General features: G+C 40.4%; 1 protein-coding gene across 4 annotated transcripts in view; it reads right to left on the bottom strand.

Annotated features, from left to right (window-relative positions):
* LOC140187362 (protein phosphatase EYA1-like) overlaps window positions 1–25,249 on the bottom strand; it is a 282,288-nt gene that overhangs the window by 167,908 nt on the left and 89,131 nt on the right. The window lies entirely within an intron of this gene.

The raw sequence follows: 25,249 nt of genomic DNA, 5'->3' as shown, positions 1-25,249 counted from the left end.
AGTCACTTCTGCCCTGACACTCTCACATTTCTGGCATTCTGCCAGTGTCATTCACAGTGAAGGCAAATGCAAAATACTTATTCAGTTCTTCCATCATTTCTTTGTCCCCCAATACTACCTTTCCAGCAGCATTTTCCAGTAGCCTGATATCCACTTGTCTCTCTTTTACTCCTTACATACCTGAAAAAACTTTTTGTATCCTCTTTTATATTATTGGCTGGCCTAACTTCATGTTTCATACTTTCTCTCTTCATATCTTTTTTAGTTTCCTTCTGTTGATTTTTGAAAGTTTCCCAATCCTCTACCTTCCCACTAATTTTTGCTATATTATGTGCCCTCTCTTTAATGTTACATTTAATTATCTCTATAATGTTACATTTACATTTTTGTTAAAGTTGATATTTTCATATTACTCTAACACTACAGAGTCATAGACTACAGAACACAAACAGGCCATTCAGCCCATCTATTGCAAACTGAACTTGACCATCGACCTACACCTTGACCATCACCTTCCACACCTCTCCCATCAACGTACTTTTCCAAAGTTCTCTTAGATGTTGATATTAAACTTATTCAGCCCCCTTTTGAATGCTGCAGGTGAATTTGTTTCTGTCTAATGGTGCAAGCTATTAAGTGCAAATGTAAATATGCTAGTCATATAGATAAAGTAACCCATGTTTACTATATCTCCTTGTATGTAGGCATTGTGCATGAAGTGTTTCCCTATCCCAGCAGTGGAGAATACTGCTGTTGGGTGGCAGGGCGGACATTTAGAATAAAACAAAAACAGAAAATGCTGGGGAAACTCAGCCTCTGAAGAGCAACGGAATCATGGAATCAAACAAAACTCTCTGAAGTGGGTGAAGCGTCAAAGTGCTTAAGAATCTCTGCCGTACTTAATTTAGATTGTGGAAAGAATTACGATACAACTATAAATTGTACTTTGACAGCCAAAGTACACTCATTGAGTGTATTTTCATGACCTTCTACTGCTATAGCTCATCCACTTCAAGGTTTAATGTGTTGTGAGGTCAGAGACACTCTTCAGCACACTACTGTTGTAATGTGTGGTTGCCTGAGCGACTGTTGCCTTCCTGTCAGCTTGAATCTGTCTGGCCATTCTCCTCTGGCCTTTCATTAATAAGGACATTTATACCAACAGAACTGTCATTCACTGGATCTTTTTTTGTTTTTCGCACCATGTAAATTTTAATTTTGCATGATAAAATTTTGCTTGGAATCTCAGTAGAATTTGCCATCATCAGGAGCCTGTGTTGTAAACATCAACTGGAGAAATACTCTGTGTCTAGAGGAATCCTCACTCACCATATGGCTAGGGACTCATTTTAGCTTAACAACTCCTATTGGCACATTAGAGATCCTTAATTCAAAATGTAAACAAATACACATTGTCTATTTTAGTTTATCTTATGCTGCTGTAAAACAGAGAAAATATTCATTGCTCATAAATATTCACACATCCATTTCAATGGAATATTCATATTGGGAATCTCAACATTTATTGCTATGACTCTTTACTCTTGTGATTTTCCATTACCTGAATCTCACTGTTCTTAATAAATTGTACTTTTTGACTATGTTCACTTCTGTTATAATTAACAGGCAAACCTCTTCCCTACTTTGAAAAGCCCAAGTATTTGTGGACTTCAGGAAGGGTAAGACGAAGGAACACATACCAATCCTCATAGAGGGATCAGAAGTGCAAAGAGTTCCTGGGTGTCAAGATCTCTGAGGATCTAACCTGGTCCCTTGTCATAATGAGGCAAGACAACAGCTAAACTTCATTAGGACTTCGAAGCGATCTGGCATGTCAACAAATACGCTCAAAAACTTCTATAGTTGTACCATGGAGAGCATTCTGACAGGCTGCATCACTGTCTGGTATGGAGGGGCTACTGCACAGGACCGAAAGAAGCTGCAGAAGGTTGTAAATCTAGTCAGCTCCATTTTGGGCACCAGCCTACAAAGTATCCAGAACATCTTCAGGAAGCGGTGTCTCAGAAAGGCAGCGTCCATTATTAAAGACCTCCAGCACCCAGGGCATGTACTTTTCTCACTGTTACCATCAGGTAGGAGGTACAGAAGCCTGAAGGCACACACTCAGTGATTCAGGAACTGCTTCTTCCCCTCTGCCATCCAATTCCTAAATGGACTTTGAAGCTTTGGACGCTACCTCACTTTTTTAATATACAGTATTTCTGTTTTTGCACATTTTTAATCATCTATTCAATATACGTAATTGTTTTACTTGTTCATTTATCATGTTTTATTTTATTTATTATTATTATTATTATTATTATTATTTCTCTCTCTGCTAGATTATGTATTGCATTGAACTGCTGCTGCCAAGTTAACAAATTTCACGTCACATGCTGGTGATAATAAACCTGATTCTGATTCTGATCCTGAGGCCGCTTCTTCATTATCAGTAACTCATCCCCTTCTGAAGGACGAACATCAAAATTACAAGCTAGGAAGTTTAAAAGCAAAGGACAGCAATATCTTGTATTTAAATCAGACCTTTAACTAACTGAATATCTGAAGACACTTCATAGACACCTCCTCAAATACTGAATCAATAGGCTGACATGCAAAAACCTTTTAAATTTTTTAAGAGGCTCTTAAAGCGTGAATTAAAGGTGAGGAAATGGAGACAATCCAGGGCTTGGGGGCTTAGTAGTTGAAGGCACAATCACCAATGGTGGAGCAACTTATCTTAAGAATGAAGGAAAAGGGCAGAATTAAATGGGTGTGGATGTCCCAGAAAAATTTATGCCTGAGGAATGTCACAAAATTAGAATGTGGAGAGGACATGATGATTTGAGAAAAAGGTGAACGTATTAAAAATGGGCAATTTGCTTACATGGGAGCCAATATAAGTCAGCAAGACTAGGGGCGGTGGATAGATGGAGTCTGTGTGTGTTAGGCCATGGGCGGTGAAGTTTTATTTGAAGGAAGTGGAACTAAGGAGGTAGGTCAGATCTTCGAGTTTACAGATAATGCAGTAAAGAATGAGATATAGTAGAGTGATTCTTTTGAGATACTTCTGGTTTCAAAAACATCAGGCTTACAGATGGTACAAAAATATGGCCTGAACCTCGTCTCAGGATCAAGAGCGCATCAGTGTTGTGAACAATTTAGCTCACTTTCACAGAGCTGCCATTGGCAGGAGGCTGGAGTTATTGGCTAAGGAAAAGAGTTTGTGAGAAGAATCTACGTAAAAGTTCCTTCCATTATTTAGAAAATTCAGCACATCTAGTCTTCAATCTGACCATTTAGAGACAGTGGTGGGGAGAAAAGACACTGGGCATCATAGGTAGATAGACAGATACTTTATTGATCCCAAAGGAAATTACAGTGTCACAGTAGCATTACAAATATACAAATATTAAAAGAGAAGTAAGAAAGAATAAGAAAATAAGTTATCGCAGTCTAACAGGAGGGTTCATCACTTCCCTGGGTGTAGGTTTGCTCGTTCTAGAGCCTGATGGCCAAGGGTAAGAATGACTTCATATAGCACTCTTCGGAGCAGCACAGTTGTCTTAGTCTATTACTAAAAGTGCTCCTCTGTTCAGCCAAGGTGGCACACAGAGGGCGAGAAACATAGTCCAGAATTACCAGGATTTTCTGTAGGGTCCTTTGTTCTACCACAGCCTCCAGTGTGTCCAGTTTGACTCCTATAACAGAGCCAGCCTTTCTAATCAGTTTATTGAGCCTGTTGACATCACCCATGTTGATGCCATTGCCCCAGCACACCACTGCATAGAAGGTTGTACTGACAACAACAGACTGGTAGAACATATGAAAGAGAGGCCTGAATACTCTTGATTCTCCTCAGGAAGTAGAAGTGACTCTGGCCTTTCTTGTACACAGCCTCTGTTTTGGTGCTCCGCTCAAGTCTGTCATCCAGCTGCACCCTAGGTACTTACAGGTCCTCACCGTCAATAGTAAGAGGGAGCAGCGCAGGCTTAGTCTTCCTAAAGTCCATCACCATCTCCTTTGTCTTACTGATGTTGAGCTGCAGATGATTAGCTTGCACCATTTGACAAAATCCTCCACCAGGGCCTTGTATTCATCCTCCCTTTATGCACCCAACTATGGCTGAGCCATCAGAGAATTTCTGCAGATGACATGAGTCAGTGTTGTATCTAAAGTCCAAAGTATACAGGGTAAACGGGAAGGGAGCCAATACAATCCCCTGGGGGCCCCAGTGCTGCTAATAGCCATGCCTGCCACACAGCTCTGAAGCTGCACAAACTGTGGTCTATCAGTCAGGTAGTCCATTATCCAGGATACAATGGAAGTGCAAATCTGCATTGAACGGACCTTTTCCCCCAGTAATGAGGGCTGTATGGTATTGAAGGAACCTGAGAAATCAAAAAACATGATCCTCACAGTGCTGCCCTGCTTATCCAAAATGGGAGTAGGCTCTGTTCAGCAGGTAGATGCCAGCATCGTCGACTTCAGTATGCTCCTGGTAGGCAAGCTGTGGGGAATCGAGGGCTGATCTGATCAGGGGTTGGAAGTGAGACAGGGCCAGCCTCTCTTGGGTCTTCATGATGTGTGAGGTCAGGGCCACTGAACGGTAGTCATTCAAGACTTTCGGTTGGCCATTCTTGGGTACTGGGACCACACATGATGTTTTTCACACAATCAGGACCTTTTCCAGGCTGAGACTCAGAATGAAAATGTGCTGGAGAACTCCACACAGCTGTTCAGCACACTCCTTCAGGACCTTAGGGTTCACACCATCCGGTCCCAATGCCTTGCCTGGTCAGAGTTTCCCCACAGCCCTCCTCACCTGCTCAGCAGTCAATCTTTGGAACGGAAGCCAGTGTCACATCGCTGTATAGCAAAAGCACATTTCATAAGTAAGTGCAGTATACAGAAGGTGCCATGTGCAAGTTTGTTTTTACCTTTGATCTTATCTCTACATAGGTGCTCACCTAATGAATATTTTCTCTATCCACAGAGGATGAGTGGCTTTTAGCATTTTGTTTCTGATTTCCATCATCATCCATATTTTGCTTGCACACGACGCAGTAGAAAGTGTAACTTTATAGCAAACTATGAAAATTTTACTTCTGATATAAAAATACTTTAGAAATCAACAGTATAAACAAAATATACCCAAGTCTTTCCTAACCTATAACTCTTCCGTGAGCAGAACTAGGAACTACTTGTTAGAAAATGGGTCACTGGCCCCTCTCAGTTAGGCTTGGAGCAGATAAGGTTGAAGGCAAAGTGGCAGACAGTAGTAAAATACTACCAACAGATTCTTTTATAGGGGTATAGAAGGACTCTAGTTGAGGTGTTATAAGGTTAAATCTTTAGATTTGTGATTCATCCTTGTTGCAATATGGTATTGCCAGAGTCGATCTTTTTTTCATTAAGAACATAAGGTTATTGGAAATGGAATAGATTCCCTGACCTGTTAATACCGACTGTGCCATTTAATAAGATGTAATTGACCCTCAGGTCTACATTACTGCCTATCCCTTGATTCCACCACTCCCCCCTGCCAAAGAGTCCGAAAAGCTAACAAACTAAGGCTTGAAAATACTTCATGATTAGTCATCCACAGCCCCATTGGATAAGGAATTCTCAATGTTTGCAATACTCTCAGTAAAGAAATTCCCCCTCGTTGCAGTTGGTCCTTTGCCCTGAAGTAGTGCCCCCTAGTTCTAGACTCTCTGACCAAGAGAAACCATTCAGCCTGCCAAACCCTCCCAGAATTTTATCTTTTTGTGAGTTCATCTCAAGTTCTTCTGAACTCCAGTGACCATTGGCCAAACCTACTCAATATCTGCTTAAGGGAAAATACCACCAACCTAGGAATCAATCTGATAATTCTTCATCCCAGAAATTATCAAAATCTGGCACCTTCATTCAAATTCTTTATTTTTTGTACAGTTTACTATGTATAGTGAAACATAATTTCTTTTCAGAAAATTGGTGTCAGTTCAGTGACTGAACATTATAAAGGAGTCAATGACCCTCCTGTACAACAGCCTGCTGCAGGATGGCTGTGGTGTCCTCCTGAGGGAAATAGTAGGAATCTATCTAATAATCAGTACTCTCCAGATGTCTTTTGGACTCCAGTGCAATTTTAAACCGAATGTGGGAGGATTAAATATTTGCACACTTTGTCAAATATCACTAGTTGACAGGCTTCACTAGTGAGGAGGGTCTGGCTCTATCGTTCCAGTGGTATGAGGGAGTTCACTGAGATTATGCCTCTTTAGGTGGTGTGGAATATACACAAATTATTATAAAAGTTATTCATTTTTCTAGATGCCTAATTGATTCCAAAAGTTCGCATCCAATTCCCTTTCCCAATTGCCCTTGAAATGAGCTGCCATTTTGAAACACTGCTGTCTTCCTTGTAAGGACAATCCCACAGAGCTGTTGGGTAGTGAACTGCAGCGTTTACATGCAGAGACAATGAAGGAACAATTATATACTTCCATGTTAGAGAGGAATGCAACAGGGATGTTAGCTGCTTGTCTCTCTTGGTGACACGGGCCACGTGTTTGGGAGGTGTTGTTAGAGAAGGCTAGGTGAATGCAATGCATTTGTGAATGGCACACACTGTAGCCACAGCACAGTAATTTATTTAGTGATACAGCACAGAAACAAGACCTCCTGGCCCATGTCACCTGGTTACACCTGTGTGACTATTTAACCTATATTAACCCACACCATTTTGGAATGTGAGAGGAAACTGGAGCATCTGATGGTAACACATGGGGAGAATTGTACAAACTCCTGTCAGACAGTGGCAGAGCTGAACCTGGGTCACTGGTAGTGTAATAGTATTACACTACTGTGCCATCCTGTGTGGTAGGGGGAATGATGTTAAGGTTAGTGTCTATGTTTAGGTTGTTTAAGCTATCCAGATTGGATTTCTTCTGCTTTTTATGAACAGGATATATCTGGGCAATTGTCCCGATGCCAGTAGGTAGATGCCACTGAAACAGTTGTCTCAAACCAGCTTGGCTGAGACATGGCTTGTTATGGAGCCTACACCTATGCTCTGTCCGCCAGAGAAAGCAGGATCTCCCAGTGGCCACACATTTTAATTCCACGTCCCATTCCCATTCTGATATGTCTATCCACGGCCCCCTCTACTGTAAAGATGAAGCCACACTCAGGTTGGAGGAACAACACCTTATATTCCATCTGGGTAGCCTCCAATCTGATGGCATGAACACTGACTTCTCTAACTTCCGTTAATGCCCCACCGCCCCCTCGTACTCCATCCATTATATATATATATTCTTTTTCTCTCTCTCCTTTTTCTCCCTCTGTCCCTCTCACTATACTCCTTGCCCATCCTCTGGGCTTACCCCCTCCCCCTTTCTCCCTAGGTCTCACGTCCCATGATCCTCTCATATCCCCCTTGCCAATCAACTGTCCAGCTCTTGGTTCCATCCCTCCCCCTCCTGTCTTCTCCTATCATTTCAGATCTCCCTCTCCCCCTCCCACTTCCAAATCTCTTACTAGCTCCTCTTTCAGTTAGTCCTGACGAAGGGTCTCACCCAAAACGTCGACTGTACCTCTTCCTAGAGATGTTGCCTGGCCTGCAGTGTTCACCAGCAACTTTTATGTGTGTTGCTTGTTCTAGAGATCAGGTTTTCACTTATACAGACAGAATACTCTATGGTCATTGCCACTGCTGTTTTAAGTGTTCCTGGTTGTTTCATGATATCACACAAAGTTCATTGAATTCCCTTTATCCTGGTTTCTATGGTGGGGGAGATTACACAATGAAGGCAATCCACTCAGCACCCCATGGTCACGCAGGCCTCTGGCTTCATTGTTGATTTTAAAACTTAGGTACTGCATGACTGGATGAAACTGAGTATCCTCGAGAGGCCAGAATTGGAGAAATGCAGAAATCTAGATCAATTATAGGGAAGGAGAAGGTTTTATAAATAATCAGAAAGGTGAGAATTTTAAAACTTAATTCTCATATTATAATTATTTGTCTTTTTGTTTTGTCCTTACACAGTTTGTCTTCTATTGCACATTTGTTGCTTGCAGGTCTTTGTGTATAGTTTTTCATTGATTCTATTGTATTTCTTTGTTCTACTGTGAACGTGTGCAAGAACATTAATCTCAGGTTAGTACATGGTGACATATATGTACTTTGACAATAAATTTACTTTGAACTTTGAAATTTGACATTAAAACTACCTTTTGAAATTAATTGCATTGACCCAGATTGAAGATTTGAAATAAATACCCCAAAAGCTCAAGCTATACCTTGCCAGTAGATAGACAAAATATAGGTGGCAAATAATCCCATAATTTCCTGATTAATTAAATTGCTCATATTTGCCTTAAGTACAGAGGAGACAGAGAGATTAAACCCTGCTAAGACATGTTTCCACAGAATATAAAGCTGCCTCACCAGAGTGGGATAATTGAAAATGAAAGACAGCAGCATGATTAAATTAGGAAGCCTCCCCTACTTTCTGTCAGCTAGTGACTTAAAAACATTGGCTTCAGCCTCCTTTATCTCTGTAAGGTTCCTGTTTATCTGTCGGAGTGGTGATCAAAGCCAATAATTGGGTGAGAACTTAGCCCTTGACTGCGTGAGTAGCAACAACATCAGTGGCTTTGACACAGTACAACATGACCGTGGCATTTTCAGATAAAAGTTGACAGACCACAAAAGGAGAAATGCAAATGGGAAACCATATGCTTGATGATGGATGTTAGGGAGTAAGGAGACTTAAGAACAAGAAAGAGTGAAAAATATAGGAGCTGACAGAAATTTAATCTCAACCACACATCCTCAAAAGATGGCACCTCAAGAAGGCGGCGTCCATCATTAAGGACCCACGCCATCTTGGACATGCCCTTTTCTCATTATTATCATCAAGGACCCTAAAGACCCACACTCAGTGTTCAGGAACAGCTTCTTCCCCTCCACCATTCGATCCATGAACCTATTAACACTATTCACGAGCACTTCACTGAATACTTCACTATTCTTCTTTCACATTATTTATTTATTGTAACTTATTGCAAATTTTATGTTTTACACTGTACTTCTGCCACAAAACAACAATTTAACAACATTAACACACACACAAAATGCTGGAGGAACTCTGCAGGTCAGGCAGCATCAACGGAAAGGAATAAAGGGTCGATATTTCGGACTGAGGCACTTCATCAGAACACCAATACATTAATTTAACAACATATGTCAGTGATGCCTTGTTCTCATTGCTACCATTAGGAAGGAGGTACAGAAGTCTGAAGGCACACACTCAACGATTCAGGAACAGCTTCTTCCCCTCTGCCATCAGATTTCTGAATGGATATTGAACCCATAAACACTACTCACTACTTTTCATTTCTGTTTTTACACTACTTATTTAATTTAACTATTTAATATACATTTTATACACACTGTAATTCATGGCTTTTTCTTCTATTGTTAGGTATTGAATTGTACTGATGCTGCAAAGTTAACAAACTTCATGATATATGCAGGTGATATTAGACCTGACTCTTATTCATACTAAACCAGTGGAGGGTAATATTCATCCACTGAAGGCCAAAACAACAATTGGAATCAGTTCTGAGAAGTGTGTGTTGCTGTCGTTTATTTGTGTTCTATGTTAGACTCCACTTACAGTCCAGAGTTTGAGGGCAACTTACTATTGTTTCCTTACAATGAAGTTGAGAAACCTACCCTTCAATCTTGTGCCAGGTTAGACTTCAGAAAAGAGAGATAAATTTGATTACTTTTAATTTATTACCTTAATTAAATTAAACAGAATATTCCAAGGCTGTTGCAATGATTCTGTGGTTTGATGTTTTACATTCAGTGGTTTTTGCTCATGTTTGCTGTTTGGCAATTTGTTCTTTTTTTGTGTGTTGGGTGTTTGATATTTTCTTTGAACGGGTTCCTTGGTGCTTCTATGTCTCGTGGCTGCCTGTGGGAAGACAAATCTCATGTACAGTGCATGTATACTGTATACATACTTTGAGAATAAATGTACTTTGAATCTTAATTAAAATGTACTCAACTAATGAAGGGTCCTGATGAAGAGTCTCAGCCTGAAAAGTTGACTCAAGCAACACATTGAAGTTGCTGGTGAACACAGGAGGCCAGGTAGCATCTCTAGGAAGAGGTACAGTCGACGTTTCAGGCCGAGACCCTTCGTCAGGACGCTTGAGTCCTGACGAAGGGTCTCGGCCTGAAACGTCAACTGTACCTCTTCCTAGAGATGCTGCCTGGCCTGCTGCGTTCACCAGCAATTTTGATGTGTGTTGCTTGAATTTCCAGCATCTGCAGTATTCCTGTTGTTTGCGTTTCTGAAACGTTGACTGTACACTTTTCCATAGATGCTGCCTGACCTGCTGAATTCCTCCAGCATTGTGTGTGTATTGCTTGGATTTCCAGCATCTGCAGATTTTCTCTTGCTTATGATTTAACTAAAATGGATTTTATTGTTTTAAATGCTTAAATTTTTAACTTACAGTCTCAATGTTAGTATCTTCAATAATATAAATAGATTTAATAATTTAATTTCCTTTTTTTTGGATATTATTCAATATTTGTGAATGTCATACATGGACAAAGTCTCTCAACAGTTTTGACAGCTGCAAGGATTTCTAGGGGGGGAGGCTTGATATTTATTTAGCAATGGCCCTGTACTCTGTAGGGTCCTACCAATGAAGAGCTGGCTTTTGAAACAACTTGTTCTGCATGTAAGTGTTTGGAAGAAAGTGGTAGTTATAAGCTGGAATGCTTAACTTAGATCAGTACAACTAGAAGTGCAACAGAGTAGTAGGTTATACAATACTTTCAAAATTCAATTCCATTACAAACAATGGTCCCAAATTTTCCGACCAGAGTTCAAGGTGCAGGTGTTGCTACTATGTGTGTTTGGCTTATACAATCAAGGCAGAAGCTTTAACTCGGAGTTGTACACACTTGTAGTGTGATTTTAGTGATTAGTCTGAGACTACTGAATGCACAGCTAACAGCAGTGAAGTGGTTGAAACTAGGCATAACTTAGTGACCACTGATGAAATGTAGGAGTCTTGTGATGCTAAGTAACATTTATGAGGTTAGGAGGGATGATGCCATTATTTGTAAGGTGACTTTAATATTAGAGCTAACCCCAGTCAGTGAGTAGAGAACAACTTTAAAATTAAAGCCAATCTCAGTCAGTGAATGAGCAGAGAGCATGCTGAATTGTCTAAGGCACTGGATTATGGCTCCAGTCTCTTTGGGGGTGTTGGTCTGAATTTAACTTTTAAAAGATAAATTATTGTACTGTTCATTTCCAATCAACCTCACCAATGTCCCCTGCATGTTATTTGTCCACCTGCACTGCACTTTCTCTGTAACTCCAATGCTATATTCTGCATTCTGATTTCTTTTTAGTACTTCAGTATGATTACGTATGGCATGATCTGTCTGGATGGCATACAAAGCAAAAGCTTTTCACTGTACCTCAGTACACATAACAATAATAAACTAACAGCAATAATGGATCTTATTTATCTCTACAATTTCTGTTGAGAATTTACCTAATTTAAGGATTGATTTACAGATTGACTGATTCTGATGCTGAATTGTTAACAATATATTTATAGAGAAAGAGACATATTTTCACTTCTGAAGAAATCTGAACTGCTAAACTCTCCTCAGCAACTGAATTTCTCTGAAGAGATTCTGTGAATGTCAACTTACATACAGTTGAGTATCTAAGGAAACCTCTGGGACACTGCGGGAGCATAGTGGTTAGCACGACAATATTACAGTTCAGAGCGCTCTAGATTTCAGAGTTCAATTCTGGCACCATTCTGTCAGAAGTCTGTGTACCCCTGTGAGGAGGACTCTCGTGGAATGCATGGGTTTTCCTGGGTGCTCCAGTTTCCTTCCATAGATCAAAGATGTACTGGGTGGATTCATTAGTCATTGTAAATTGTTCTGTGATTGGGTTAGGGTTATTTGGGGTTGTGGGGTTGTTGGGCATGTAGATGTACCATTAAATAAATAAATAAAGCCCCTAGAGAACCTTGTGTTGTTAACCTGAGGTTTTAAAATGACCCTGCACCAAAGGTATAGTGGACAAGGAAGAGAATGCTAGAGAAATTCAACCCCTCTCCCACTTGTTCACATCAAGAAAATGACTAAAATGTGAATGTTACCCATAGTATTTGTGAAGCATTAGTTCTGATGTTTCAATATTCATGTAAGGGTATTTACATAAAAGATTAATGTAGTTCAAATATCTATTCATTGACAATTATGATTTCTTTAACTTATATAGGAGTGCACAGTAGTGGCTAGAGCAACGCTTTACTGTGCCAGAGATCAGGGTTCTGCCCCCGCTGCTGTCTGTAAGGAGTTTGTATGTTGTCCCCATGACCTTGGGGTGCTCTGATTTCCTCCCACATTCCAATGATGTACGCGTAAGTAAGCATGCTACGTTAGTGCCACGAGCAGGGAGACACTCCAGGCCTAACCCCAGCACATCATCCTCGAACTGTGAAAGTTGTTAATGCAAACAAGACATTTCACTGAACATTTCAATGCACATATGACAAATACAGCTTCCATATATTCCCTGTGATCGAAGACAGCCAAGGAACAGCACATAGTATCCTGAAATACATCCAATGACTTGGCCTCCTCAACCCTCTGTGGCAAAAAATTCCATGATTCACCACCCTCTGGCTGAAGAATTCTTTTGCTTGCTCAGATTTAGAGTGATGTCCCTTTATTCTATGGTTGTGCCCTTTGATTCTAGTCTCACCTACTAATGGAAACATCTATTCACTCTATCCAGACCAAGTTCCGAAATTTATCATACAGTACAGTATGTTCTCTTAAAGGCATATGATAAATAAAAAGGGAGTTATTTTCCGAAACAACCAATGATTTCTAAACACTACAAAAATGTTAAGAAAGAACTCGAACTTGCAACAAACACCAGAAAGATCAGGTAATTCGTTCCAGCAGACCTGAGGCAAGGGAAAGCGAGGAAAGTTCCGAGGTTTGATTGATTTAAGAGCTGAGACAAATTGGAAAGGTCGGGTCCTGACTGTATCAAGCCAGAAGAGCCCAAGCCTGTGGGTGAGGAACGAATGAAGTGTGGACGATTTAAGCACCAGGCCAGATTGAAATGGTGGTGGTGTTGGGATTGGAGGTGAGAGACAGGCTGGTTTGGCTCACTGCTCTGCGGGGTTTGGCTCACTGCTCTGCGGGGTTTGGTAGTCTCTGTGCTGGACTGAGGTTGTGTCCTGAAACTAGTGGACTTCTGAATCGACCTCAATGATGCCTGGCTTTGTGAACTTCAGTTCTGAATGCTGCTTGCTTGCTTTATTGTTTGCATGATTTGTCTTTTTTTCTCCCCCCCCCACCTCTCTGCACAGAGGGTGATTGGATGGTGTCTTCCTTTGTTTTTAGTGGGATCTGTTGGAGTTCTTTATTTCATGGCAGTCTGCAGCGAGATGAACCTCACAGTTGTATAAAGTATACACACTTTGATAATAAAATTAACTTTGAACTTTGACCATTTACCATTATTAATGTATTTTAAATTGAGGGGGAATGCTGTTGAGTGCAATGATGAAATGTAACAGCTCTTCGAGAGGGAAAGGTATATGGTCTTATTTACAGAAAAAAAAGGACAAGTGGTTGTTCCTTTCTGAGAATACAGGACCTTTGGCTCGGGAGGGATGTGCTGATGAAAGTAACTGCTTCACAACATGATTCACAATCTGTCAATTGATTTGCAACATTAATGCCTACAGCAAGTTGACGCTCTGAAAACAGCACAATTTCAGAGCCCAGCTGCTTTGACATTCAGATGTAAATGATCTTGAAAATATAGAACAAATAGAAAGTTTGTAGTAAGTCAGTCAGATTCTGAAAGGCAAAATGATAAGGTTTAAATTTTAAATTGGGACCCAGTCTTACAGTTTTGATTCTGGTTTATTAACGTGAACAGTTTCCAATATAGATTCTGGGAATCTTTTATTAAAATCCAGAATGGAGAAATGAATAGAACATGGAGAAAATAAAAAGCCAGGGATAATATGTCTCATTATGTGGTGGGGTTCTCAACTATTAATTACATTGTGGCATTCATCAATGGCAAAAAGCTACCTTTGTATACAAAAGCCTTAGATAAAAATGACAACTGGTTTCAAATACAGCAATATTACTTTCCATGTGACTCAGACGTTTGTGGGGTCTGACTTGTATTTTTGGAGCCCTCTAGGCATGGCATATGATGAAATGGCTGAACTCAGCATTTGTACAATTGTTCTAAACTCTGGTCGGAGAGCAGAATACAAGAGGTGACAGCTGTGTGCAACTTCAAAAGATCCCCACTGTTGCAACTTCATCTACAGCACATGGATACCTCTGAGTCACTCTTAAGAAAGAACTCACCTTTCTACTCACCGCTTCTGTTCATTCTGCAGATAGCCCAAAAGATTAAGGGCCATAAACGTTCTCTTATCTTGAGAAACAGCTGGTACATTCAACCCCTGGCTACATCATCAATTTATTTACTGTTATAGAAAGGCATATTCTAAGGGAAAAGAACTCACCTCTTTATTTTGCGTTTTAATTTTAACATATCTTAATTGATTTTAAACAATGATTTGAGGATTCTCTGAGCATATCTCATTTGCTACAAGCAATGTTTTTATAAACTGCCCATCAATGTTTATCCAACAAACATATTTGCCCTATTTTGGGAGAAGTTTGACAAGATTTTGAATCTCGTGTGAAGATAATAATTTATGCCGTATCATATCTGGTGTTAGTTATTCATTTATACTTCCCACTCAATTTTACTTGTCATAAAATTGTCAAGAATGAGCTTTCCTTTATTAATCTTACTTTTCCACAAGTCTTTATTGGAAGTAGCATGCCATTCTTTCAACAAAAAGTCTTGCATTTATCTAGCAACCTTCTAAGTCATTTTCAACACCAATTTCCCTTTGTATAGTGTTGTTAACAATGGAAACTGTTCCAAAACACTTCATGACATTGTAATGAAATTCAAGTTGACATCAACTTCCATAAGGAATACATTCTCTTGACCAAAATCCAGGTCTAAGAATTTTTTGAGTTTCAAGAAGTCTTAAAGAGTATGTGGGCATTGGCAACTGAAGGCAAAGCTGTCAATGGTACAGCAATTTAGTTTGGGATATATAGGAGGCTAGAATTAGAGAAGTACAGATTGACTTGCAGGCTTTGTGTCTGAGGATAATTATGGAGCTAAGGCAGGGGGAGAACAGGGTGGAACTGGAAAATAAGCATGATGATGTTCCATAAGGATTTACAGAAAATATATTTTAATGCCAAGGTGTCTGTGTTGATGTACGGATGTGCATGCGTTTGTACCTATGTGTGTCCATGTATGTGGTATGCTAAGTCTAGTCCTTAATCATCTTAGTCCTTTTAACCATTGGACCAAGACCTCATTTTGTCGCGTCTGCTGTGCAACACCCATATCATATTAAGTAAATCCATGAACAGACACTCCTTTGATCCTGAGGGATTGCCTACAGGGAAAATGCCCCTTATAGTGTTCTTGGAGCGCTATTGATAATGGATTAACAATATTCTCTGGCCATTTCAGGCCTTTTGTTGATCCTCCATGTTTGGGGATGATAAAGATCTACCTCTCAATCCTAATCCTCCTCTATCATCGTTCATCTCCGAGACTAATATTTTCTTGGATAATGCTGAGCACCCCATGAAGGGGCTTGTGCAGAAGCATGAACCTGCACCTGCCCTACCTCTAGGCAATCTTCAGTTCCAATATACCACCCCAGAAAGTACAGGTCGACCTTCACTAATCCAGCACCATTGGGACCAGAGGAGTGCTGGATTAGTGAAAATACCGAATTACAGAAGGATCACATTAAGCATAATCAGTGCCGGATTATCGAAGGAACCGGATTATAGGTAGTCGGATTAGTGAAGGTCGACTGTAATATCATCTAACAATTCTACTATTTTTATAATAGGTTTCAAAATTGTTTAACTTTTTACCTACCTGCTGTTTTACTGCTTCCTCAAACAATAATCTTTTAGAAACCACAAGCCTTTTGCCAATGATTGCGTCTTATTGATTTACTTCATAGTCACTTTAACCTACCATTAATAGGTCAGCATTAGAATTACACTAACCAGGTTCTGAATAGTTATGTACAGTCTCTGCTGTAACATGGGAAACCCTGCAATTCATTTGCACACTGAAAGTTCCCAAAAGTAGCACTGTGATAACTGGACTAGACCATGTTGGACCCTTGTGTTCACTCCCCACTGGTGCATCTGCATTTTGCTCTTAGTGTCTTACTGGCAATACTGACATAACCCTTCTTCAAGGCAAAGCAGTGCAGGTACAGAGACCAGACCACAATGGATAGTAATACTGCCCAACCCACGAACTGCCCTTATACCTTTATGAAACTTGTGCCAAAGGACTTTTCCTTGATTGTAACTGTCCCCAATTAACAGAGGCACTGTTCTGATGCAGAGCAGGTCTGGACAGACTGTTAAATAATTTTAGAATATCATTAATTTTAGGAAGGTAAAAAGTAATAAATTTATTGAAAATTATCATTCATAAGCTTAATTAATGTTATATTCATGTAAATTAACTATATTAATATTCATTAAAAAGTAATTAAAAATTATACACATTTTTATCAATGATCAAAATGGCTGGGAGGAAGAATGAGATACAATGTATATTCAACTCCCAAAGCTCAGCACATGGCAAAAAAACCCTTCAGAATCATTGGTCTGCTCAAGAACCAGTCCATCTAACCTCCGCCACATTCTGTGTATAAGGGTGAAGTGCACTGATATTTCTTCAGCACCATCAACTTGCTGTCAGCACCATCTAGCCCAATGACTAGACGACCCATTGACAGAATGTCAGTTGAGTTCAGGCCATTGGAGATAACTCAATTCATGTCATGTTATGAGAGCGAGTAAACAGGGTCAAAGCTTAATGTCTTATTTAAAATCTTTCATGTCTGAAAGTGTGGCACCCCCTCAATATCGTGCAAGAGTGTTGGCCTAGAACTTTACACTGAACTCTCTGGTTTGGGTCTTCCTATCACTGACCTCTTTATTGAAAAAAACATTTGACTTTATTGAAAACAGCCTGAGCTTTTAAAGTGGTGGTGGGGGGGGAGGGCTAGCGCGTACAGATCCCACCATACTTCCAAACAGTTGAACAATATTAGCTAAATTTATTTATTTTTATTTATAACTGTTTTTCTATTGTTCTGACTTGTTCTCTCTTTGGAGCTGAACAGCTTCACTTCCCTCCAGTTCCATTCAAGGGGAGAGACAGAGATAGTCTGGCTTTGTCTGTACCATGTGCTATTCTATTCCTCTTCCTTTTGATCATACCAGACATTCCTTTCCATCTTCCTTCCTTTTTTGGACATTCAAAATAAAACAGTACACTGCATCAATTATACTAGATGCTACAATTAACTTTATGACCTCCAAGCTGGGAGAGCTGTCAAAAGCCTTCTTAACAACTTTTCTTCTGTTCTGCACTTTTTGAAGTTTTGATGTAGAATAAAAATGATGACAAAATTCAACCTCAAATAAGTGTGGTGTTTTACCATGAGGCTCCCATTTAAACTGACATAGTTATCAAATCGGTTCCTGATAGCCTTTTCATCCAGTTTTTGGTTAGGCAGAGTTACAGACCATGACCCTGAAGACAGCTGAGTTGTCATTAGAGAAAGTACACACCCTACAAAAACTTGCTTCATCTGTGGCATGTGTTATTACTGTGGATTAATACATGCCATTTTAATTGGCTTTATTGAATACAAAATTAAGCTGGTTTTTGAATGGCTGCTGCTAAAGTTCCGAAATAAGAAATAAACTTGCTCATCTCTTTAACAGCGGAATCACAAATATTCATATTTAGTTTCACGATAATTATACTTCACATGTGAGAATACTTATAAAGTGGGGTTACCATTACCTACTAACCTGTACGTCTTTGGAATTTGGGAGGAAACTGGAGCACCTGGAGGAAAACCACATGGTCACTGGGAGAATGTACAAACTCCTTACAGGTGGTGGAGAGAATTGAACCCAGGTTGCAGGCACTGTAATGGGGTTATACTAAGCCTTACTCAACTGTGTCATCCCAACTCTAAGAAAATGTCAGCAATGACCCCAGAAACAGAGATTTAAACTTATGATCATGTTCTGCTCCGACCACACGTATCATTATGTGGCCTTGATCATCCTAGTCACTCACATTGATCAGTCAGAAGACTCGTGACACTACTTGAGTCCTATCACATACATAGGAATGCAAATCCGAGGGTCAACTAGGGATGCTCAACTGAAGCAAGCACAAGGCAGCAATGTTCAGAGCAGCCAAAAATATCCTGATAAGGGTAATTTCATTGAGCCCAGGAGAAGAGGAGGAGTAAGGACCCAAAATGTAATCACTTCCAGTCTGTCAGCCCTGTCTCTGACTGATGGCCATTCAAAACTGACAAGGCACTATTAGCAAAATAATGCCTAGTGCAAATGTCTCATTCAAGTTTCACATTTGTAATAATCACATTTGCACTTGATCAGTTTAAATATTAGTAAAATAATTGTGCGTCACATCTGTATTTTCTAAACAGCGAAGTGTAATGAACGTACTTTCCCCACAGGCTTTATCTGGGTTGATTTTCCCCATCTTTTACTAAGAGGAGGAATAGGGGTTTTCCGTGCAGCCGCCTCCCTAGAGGAACAAGAATAGTCTTCCTTTGCCCTCAAAATGCTTGTCCTCTTTAAGTGGTGCTGGCATGTAACAACACTGGCTCTCTGCTGACACACGCATCCTCTACATAGCATGGATTACATTGACCGGGTGAGCAAATCATCTAATGAGAGGAAAGCATGAGGTTGCCATGTTCTGTATGTAGTAATCAGTGGAGGCAGTTGACCAGGTAGCACCAGCTTCATGGACTAGACAATGTAGTCCTCACATTGGCTAATTGAATCTAAATTTCCTCTTCAATATCTCTCACTATGATCCTACTTGTGGATGTGTCTTCAAGTCCAGCATTTCAATTTTTAAAAATCCACCTTGAATTACATTGCTTAAGTCCAGTAAATAAAATAAGCACTCCATGTTATAGACTTTCATACAAAACGTTCTAGTCTGCCAAAGAAACAATAACCTTGAATTCAGGAACAGCTTCTTCTCCTCTGCTGTCCAATTTCTAAATGGACATTGAACCCATGAACACTATCTCACTATTTTTATTTCTATTTTTGCACTACGTAATCTAACTATATATATAGAAACATATAAACTGTAATTTACGTTTGTTCTATTATTATGTATTGCATTGCACTGCTGCTGTAAAGACAACCAATTTCATGACATCTGACCCTATTAAACCTGATTCTGATTCTAAAGAGGCCTTACTTCCAAAGCCTGGGCTGCTGGTAATTCTGAATCAATGTAGCAGTATCATTGCAATCACAAGTTTACTGCACTAAGTAAGCAGGGACCAAACATACACAGTGTGGAACCTTTCGCTTGCCTCATTGGACCTGAATCCCACACAGTCATGGAGAACAGTTATAAGGACAGACTGCAAAGCCAAAATCTTCTTCAATTGTCAAGAGCTTCATACAGTTACAGTGAGTAACCCCTTTCTAGATCAAAACTGTTCCACGCTACGATGAGTAACTTTCACCTTGCTGGCTAGCAGAAACACCACATATTGTATAAAATTAAAGAATATTATTCCAACTCTACTGAGTAATCCAAAGTTTTAAATGAGTCAGCTCCAGCATAATTAATATTACAAAACATTGCCATTACAAACACGAGGAGGTCCACAGATGCTGGAAATCCAAAGCAACACACACAAGATGCTGGAGGAACTCAGTAGGTCAGGCAGCATCTTTGGAAAAGAGTAAATGGTTGACGTTTCAGGCCAAACCCCTTCTTATTTTCCCATTAGTGGGTGTTCACTGTAAGCCAGCAGTAAGAACTACAGTTTAAAGTAACATGCAAATCATTTCCCTGCTAGAATACTGACAATTATAGTGATTTTTTGAAAAAAACTTTTATTTATATCAGCCTGTAGCAAAACACTTACTCATTGCCAGGAGCTGTACTCACCTGCTTCTGAATAGCAACAAGACAGGACAGTCAATTAAACTTAAATCTGATAGAAGTGAAATAAATGTCCCATTAATGCAGATCCATCTGTTGCACATTTCACTTTATGAAGCTCTGGAGCCGAATGTGACGGGCACATTTCTACCAGCCAGATTGGAAGCAAATGCTCTCTTTGAGCGTCATTGTGTGTAGGTTAATATTACTTTGGCCCTTTCTTCTGCCTCCTGGATATCTGCTCCTCCCCCAATCACAGAAGGCAGCAGACTGACTGAGGGTCATTCATTATCACAGGCAACAGCTGGGATATGGACCTCCCTGAAACACTTCGACTCCTCATGCAAAACAGCTTAGTCAAGGTAAGCTGCCGGATCTTCCTACAAAAAAAAGATAGCTCTCTCTAAAAGCAGCTCATAGGAGAGAAGTCATGCATTAAGTCCCCAGTGAGGCTCAGCACACAGCAGTGACTCCCGCCACCCTCCCCCTCTCCTATCGACTGCAAAACAAAACTTCACAACCCTCCCCATCTCAGCATGCTCACAGTCTGTCCTATTGTGAATGCATGTTCATACTTTATTGATTAATATGGATCAGATGTGACTTCTGCTGTGAAAGTTTATCTGCAGAAGCTCTTCCCCACCCCCCCCCACACCCCACCCATCAGTGACCTAATTCCAGGGCCGCTGTCTGAAGGCAGACTGACCACCCACTTGCACCTCAAATCAAACACATCTTTATGAAATGAGCAGGGCTCAGTATCTGAATGGTGACCTCGAGGCTGATTAGACAAAACGGCTTGATAATTACAGCCCAGCATCTCTCTATTCATGTCCAAGTACACGCCTAGCTCTCCAAAGTAAAGTGGAAGCAGTCAGTCTCTTGCGTAAGCTCCAGGTATGCAAGACATTTACTTCTGTATTGTATTAAGGAACACTCTGCTGAATAAATAATAGCCTGCAAATCTGCACAAAACACAAGAGATTCTGCAGATGCTGCAAATTCAGAGAAACACACACAAAATGCTGGAGGAACTCAGCAGGGCAGGCAGCATCTCTGGAGAGGAATAAGAAGTCGACATTTTCAGCTGAGGCTTTTCATCGGGAGGCGGGTCACACAGACTGCCCTTTCCAGCCTCTGGTACCTTCACCAGAGGAAAATGGCAGTGGTTGGCACTACATGTCTAGCTTCACAGGGATGACCCATTTAAAGATGAAACATGAATATGTACAAAGAGCTGAATTAATTTATCAGAAATATGCTACCACAAATAAAAGATTTAAAGGGAGAGATGTTAAACACAAAAGATTCAACACCTCCACCCCATCTGCCATAAGCAGAACTTTTGGTGGCCAAATTATGATTCCTATTTCCATTGTGACATCGGTCCATGGCCTCCTCTTGTGCCACAATAAAGCTACTCTCAGGGTGAAGGAGCAACACTTTATATTCCATTTGGATAGCCTTCCATCTGATGGCATACAATGGCATGCAAAAATTTGGGCACCCCTGGTCAAAATTTCTGTTACTGTGAATAGCTAAGCGAGTAAAAGATGACCTGATTCCCAAAAGGCATAAAGTTAAAGATGACTCATTTCTTTAATATTTTAAGCAAGAAAACTTTTTTATTTTTATCTTTTACAGTTTCAAAATAACAATAAAGGAAAAGGGCCCAAAGCAAAAGTTTGGGCACCATGCATGGTCAGTACTTAGTAACACCCCCTTTGGGAAGTATCACAGCTTGTAAACACTTTCTGTAGCCAGCTAAGAATCTTTCAATTCTTGTTTGCAGGATTTTCACTCATTCTTCCTTGCAAAAGGCCTCTAGTTCTGTGAGATTCTTGGGCTGTCTTGCATGGACTGCTCTTTTGAGGTCTATCCACAGATTCTCGATGACGTTTAGGTCGGGGGACTGTGAGGGCCATGGCAAAACCTTCATCTTGTGCCTCTTGAGGTAGTCCACTGTGGATTTTGAGGTGTGTTTAGGATCATTATCCTGTTGTAGAAGCCATCCTCTTTTCATCTTCAGCTTTTTTACAGACGGTGTTATGTCTGCTTCCAGAATTTGCTGGTATTTAATTGAATTCATTCTTCCCTCTACCAGTAAATGTTCCCCACGCCACTGGCTGCAACACAAGCCCAAAGTATGATCGATCCACCCCCGTGCTTAACAGTTGGAGAGGAGTTCTTTTCATGAAATTCTGCACCCTTTTTTCTTCAAACGTACCTTTGCTCATTGCGGCCAGAAAGTTCTATTTTAACTTCATCAGTCCACAGGACTTGTTTCCAAAATGCATCAGGCTTGTTTAGATGTTCCTTTGCAAACTTCTGATGCTGAATTTTGTGGTGAGGTCACAGGAAAGGTTTTCTTCTGATGACTCTTCCATGAAGGTCATATTTGTGCAGGTGTCGCTGCACAGTAGAACAGTGTACCACCACTCCAGAGTCTGCTAAGTCTTCCTGAAGGTCTTTTGCAGTCAAACGGGGGTTTTGATTTGTCTTTCTAACAATCCTACAAGCAGTTCTCTTGAAAATTTTCTTGGTCTTCCAGACCTCAACTTGACCTCCACCGTTTCTGTTAGCTGCCATTTCTTGATTACATTATGAACTGAGGAAACAGCTACCTGAAAATGCTTTGCTATCTTCTTATAGCCTTCTCCTGCTTTGTGGACATAATTTATTTTAATTTTCAGAGTGCTAGGCAGCTGCTTAGGGAACCCATGGCTGCTGATTGTTGGGAGAAGGTTTGAGGAGGCAGAGTATTTATAAAGCTTTGAAATTTGCATCACCTAGCCTTTCCTAATGATGACTGTGAACAAGCCATAGCCCTAATGAGCTAATTAAGGTCTGAGACCTTGGTAAGAGTTACCTGAGAGCTCAAATCTCTTGGGGTGCCCAAACTTTTGCATGGTGCTCTTTTCCTTTTTTTTCCACTCTAAAATTGTACAGAACAAAAATAATACACTAATCTTGCTTAAAATTTTGAAAAGAATGTCTCATCTTTAACTTTATGACTTCTGGAGATCAGTTCATCTTCTGCTCACTTAACTATTCACAGTAAAAGAAATTTTGACCAGGGGTGCCCAAACTTTTGCATGCCACTGTAATTACTGGTTTCTCCTTCTGGTTAAAAAAAAATTCCTCCCCCTCCCCTCTTCTATTTCCCCACTCTGGTCTCACACCTCTTCTCTACCTGGCTATCACCTCCACCTGGTGTCCCTCCACCTTTCATTTCTTCTATGGTTCTCTCTCCTCTCCAGTCAGATTCCTTCCTCTCCAGCCACTAATCCAGCTTCACCTATCACCTCCTAACTATCCTCATTCACCTCAACTCCCCCCCCCCCCACCTTTTTTATTCTGGCATCTTCTCCCTTCCTTTCCAGTCCTAAGGAAGGGTCTTAGCCCAAAATATTGATTGTTTATTCATTTCCATCGATCTTGCCTGACCTTCTGAGTTTCTCCAGCATTTTGTGTGTGCTGCTTTGAAATTTCCAGCATCTGCAGAAGTTCTTGTGTTTAGATTCTGCAGATACTGGAAGAAGATAAGGCAGCACCTAAGAAAGATGTCTTGGGCTTGAGTACCTTCCTCAGGACTGGAAAGGAAGGGACAGAAGCCTGAAAATGATGATGTCTAACCTAAACTCTTCACAGGGAGTCATATGTATGTCTTTGGTTGAAATATTTGTACACAGCCTGGCATAGTTGGTTGAACAGAGCTGAGAGTGTGACAGTGGTAGACAAGTCCAGCAGCAGTTGTTTCTCAGTGTAAAATTTCTCCCATTTAACAATTCTTATTTCAAAAGAATATTGTGGAAAATTTATGTCCAATGGCAGTTGTTCATTTATTTGCACGCAACAGAATGCAGCCTTAGGCCTTCCCAGTACAGCTGTTCATCGCTAAAGTACTTCAAACATTAACGTAAGGCTCAGTGAATTAAATCAGAAGTTTGACTCTCTACAGACTGTTCCTGATGAGATTAAGCAACAGTTCCCTGGTGACTTTAAATCTGTTAAAAATATTTGCATAAAGCACAGCTCGCACACAATCAAAACATACAATTACATCAAATTGCGCGTATTAAAATTACATGGCATCTCTATTTCAAATTATAGAATCTATGTTGCAGTATTTCTAATATTATTTGTTGCAGGACCATAACTTGTGCACAGCAGGATAAACTTTGGATTAATCAATCCAATAAAGATTATCCACAGGAGAACCTTCTGGAAATGTCATTGCTGATAATGTTAATGGATTGCCCCTCCTCTGGCGTGGTCCTGTTAAGAAGTTTTTAGTCATCTGTCACATCAGGAGCAATTCGACAAATGGGTTTTAATCTGATTTATACAAGAATAATGAAATTATTGCAATTCATGCTCAGTGCTTTAATTTGTATAAAGTGGATCATCAGACTTATTATTGTCTGCATATTTTCCAGATAATATTAAATCTGGGATAGTGCATGGGGGATATATTTTGTACATTTCCTTGGCACAGGCCATACTGTTCAAAAGTATTTGGCCAGGGTGCCTAAGGCATTTGCACAGTACTGTATTTATCAATGTGGAGTGGAGAGCCACTTTGTAAATCTGGCAGGAAGCAAAGGATGTTGGGAATGGCGAGGGTGGAGCACCGCAGGAGGGGTTTGGGACAGGTTGCAGAGAAGGAAGTGCCATGGATGGGGCGGGGGGGTGTTGGTGGCACAGATGCAGACACATCTAGCCCTGTGACACCAGGCAAGGTCATTTGATTCCAGACAATTGGATTATTGATCATTACAGAATGTCTCCCTGATGCTTTCTGCTCCCTCCCCTCTTCCTACCCCCTTTCACAAGCATGATTCCCCTCTCCCTGCCCCCTTTCCACTCTCAGTCCATGATAAGAGACCCATATCAGAATAGGGTTTATCATCACTCACATATGTCATGAAATTTGTTTTTATTTTGTGGCAGTAGTACAGTGCAATACATAAAATTACTGCAGCACTGTACAAAAGTCTTAGGCACCTTAGTATGTCTAAGACATTTACATAGTACTGTAGTTCCTTCTGTTC

This window comes from Mobula birostris, chromosome 2 (assembly GCF_030028105.1).
Source record: "Mobula birostris isolate sMobBir1 chromosome 2, sMobBir1.hap1, whole genome shotgun sequence".
Classification (NCBI taxonomy): domain Eukaryota; kingdom Metazoa; phylum Chordata; class Chondrichthyes; order Myliobatiformes; family Myliobatidae; genus Mobula; species Mobula birostris.
This window is presented reverse-complemented; position numbering and strand designations above follow the sequence as displayed.